This window comes from Mustela putorius, unplaced genomic scaffold, assembly GCF_011764305.1.
Source record: "Mustela putorius furo isolate JIRA1106 unplaced genomic scaffold, ASM1176430v1.1 tig00003923_pilon_pilon_pilon, whole genome shotgun sequence".
Lineage (NCBI taxonomy): Eukaryota > Metazoa > Chordata > Mammalia > Carnivora > Mustelidae > Mustela > Mustela putorius.
In genome coordinates, this window is record NW_025422068.1 from 13885551 (window position 1) to 13888629 (window position 3079).

Here is a 3079-nt window from a genome sequence, read left to right on the forward strand (position 1 = left end):
TCTTTCTGGGTCTAAGAGCACCGGGCTTGCAGGCACCTCTCTCAGGGGAGAGTGTGGGTTGCACATGTCTCAGGCTCTGAAACAATGGTATGGTGTAAGGCGCCGGGCTGGGCCTTTGCACACCTCTCTCAGTGGAGGGTGAGTGGCATGCGTGTCTCAGGCTCTGTAGCATGGCTCAGTGTTCTGCCATCTGGCGAGGCTCCCAGCCCCTCACAGGAGCCAGACCCCACAGTTCTCGGGCACGCTGGCGTCTCAGGCACCAAGACCTGGTTTCTCTGCCACACTCTCTCTGGCTCAGCACCAGGACAGGCTATCCTGGGTCCAGGGACTTGAGCCCCTGTCCCTAGCCACCCGGATTCCCACAATTTCCACCCCCCACCACAATCCTTTGTTCTTTCTGAGTGCTTTCTCCAAGTTAATGCTGGTCCCCAGATGCAGGGCACTCTCATATTAGGGGTACTACTTTCTAATCGGTCACCTCAGGTGGCTCCTTCCCCCTTTTGTTTATCTTCCAATATCAGTCTGACATTCCCACTCTGCTTTACCTGCCCACTGGCATCTTCTGCCCCTGTAGATATCCAGACATGTAGAATTCTGATCTCAGGCTGATTTCATGGGTGATCGGAGTTCTTTGGTAGGTAATCAGCTCGCTTTAAGGTACAAGTTGAAGCAGCGCCTCCTCCTACTTCCCCGCCATCTTTTCTCCCCTTTATTAAAAATCCTAGACATATCATTTTAAAATGCTTATTACAATGACATGGATGGAACTGGATGGTATTTTGCTTAGTAACAGAAGTAAGTGAAAGACAAATAGCATATGATTTCATTCATATATGGAATTTAAGAAGGAAACATAAACATAGAGGAAGAGAAGGAAAAATCAAATGTGACAAAAACGGAGAGAGAGAGGTAAAGTATAAGAGACACTTAACTATAGGAAACAAGCTGAGAGTTGGTGGAAGGAAGGTGGGTGGGCAATAGGGTATCTGGCTGATGGGAATTAAGGAGGGCACTTGATGAAACGAACACTGGGTGTTGTATGCAGTCAATGAATCATTAAATTCTGCCTCTGAAACAAATAATACCATATGTTAATAATCAAATTTAAAAAATAAAGGTAAAAGTAGTCCTTAAAGAAGCTGGGGGAAGGGACATTACATGTGGATGACCAAAGATAAGAATTGCTTCTGATTTCTCAGAAAACATGCCAGCAAGGAAAGACTGAAGTGAAATTCTGATGTGTTGAAAGGTAAAAAAAAAAAAAACAAATCACAACAATGATAACATAGATTCTGTATTCTGGAATTTATTTTTTTTTGTCTAAAAATAAGGTTGAGAACGTAACTGGAAGATGGCAAAGGAGTAGGAGGATACTAAGATCATCTCCTCCCAGGACCAAAACTGATAAATATCAAATCATTTTAATAATTCAGAAATCAACCTGAAGACTGACAGAACAAATTCCACAACTAAAGGAAGAGAAGATGCCACATCAAAAAATTTAGGAAATGTGGAGACCTGGTTTGGAGTAGAAAGGGATCACAGTTTCTGCAGAGGGGAGGGAGCCCTGTTCATAGTAGAAGACAAGAGAGACAGGAGTCACAAAGGGGAATTCATAAGAAGAGCATTACCAACAATTCACTGAGTAGTGAAATGAGGGGGTCTAATATTCGTGAGTTCCTGCAACCAGTGGGGCTTAAAGATTGGACTTTTAAACGTCAGTGGGATCAGATGGGATAGAGCCAGGAGAACACTGCCCTATTCTTGGACAGAAGGCAAGCAAACAGCCAAGGGGCAGGTAACATGAGAACAGACACTTGAGGAATGCCTGGAACACACAGTGTAGAAATTATTTCCACTTAGAGCAAGTTCCTGAAAGAAAGCATTCCAGTAGATGCTTCTCTGGAGACAGGGACCAGGCTTGTGCCATGTTTTCCCCTCTCTTTATTATAATCACAGAGCCATTCACAGGAAGCAGTGCATCACCCTTACATGTTGCTTATCTTGCTTGCACCAAGTCCCACACACCTGTGCTCTGGAGGGTCTCCACTCTTAATCAAGCTTGCCTCAGTCCCAGCACAGAAGGTCCCTCTCTCAGAAGAATACCGCAAACCCCTGTCCATACCAGTGCTCCTATCAGAATTCTGCAGGGGCTCAGTTCCGATGGAACTGGTATGAAGACTCTTTCATAAGCAGACCAGAGAACCCCCAGTTAAGTCACATTTTTAAGGCCAGTGACAAAAACTGCCCATAGTAGTCAAGGAGCACCTTTGCAGAAAAATGGCCTGAAGGATAGAAAATATATATATATATATATATATATATATATATATATATATATCACAGTACCCACCAGAAAAATTGCTTGAAACATCATGCCTTGGAAACTATATGACATCTTCTTAATAAAATCACTATTCTCAGAAGCAGGAAACATAATGGACTTTTCTAACACAGAGAAGTCATATCCAGAGATTTTAGTGAAATAAATTTAAGTAACATACATGATGGAGAGTTTAAAGGAACAGTCATAGGATATATATTGGGTAGAAAAAAGAATGAAAGGATTCAGGGATACCATCACCACAGAGGTAAAAGTGTTTAAAAAGTATCAGTCACAAATGAAAGCTCAGTAACTGAGGTTAGCAACAAGCTTATGCAATGAACACAAGGCTGGAAGAAACAAAGTAAGGAACAAGTGACTTAGAAAACAATATAATGGAGTATATCGAAGTTGAACAGAAGAGAGAACAAAGAATAAACAAGAAAAGAATAGGCTTAGGGAACTCAATGATTCCATCAAATATAATATTTGGATAATAGGACTCCCAAAAGTAAAAGAGAGAGAAATGGACACAGAAAATTTATTGAAGTAAATAATACCTGAAAACTATACTAATCTGTAGAAGGAAACAGACATTGAGATCAAGGAGGCACAGAAAATTCCCCCAAAATCAATCAATCAAACAAACAACAAAATAAACAAATTAAAAGCAGAACAAAACAAAACAGCAACATTAAAACAAAACAAAACGAAAATAATAACAGGCCAACACCAATACCTATTGCAATAAAATTT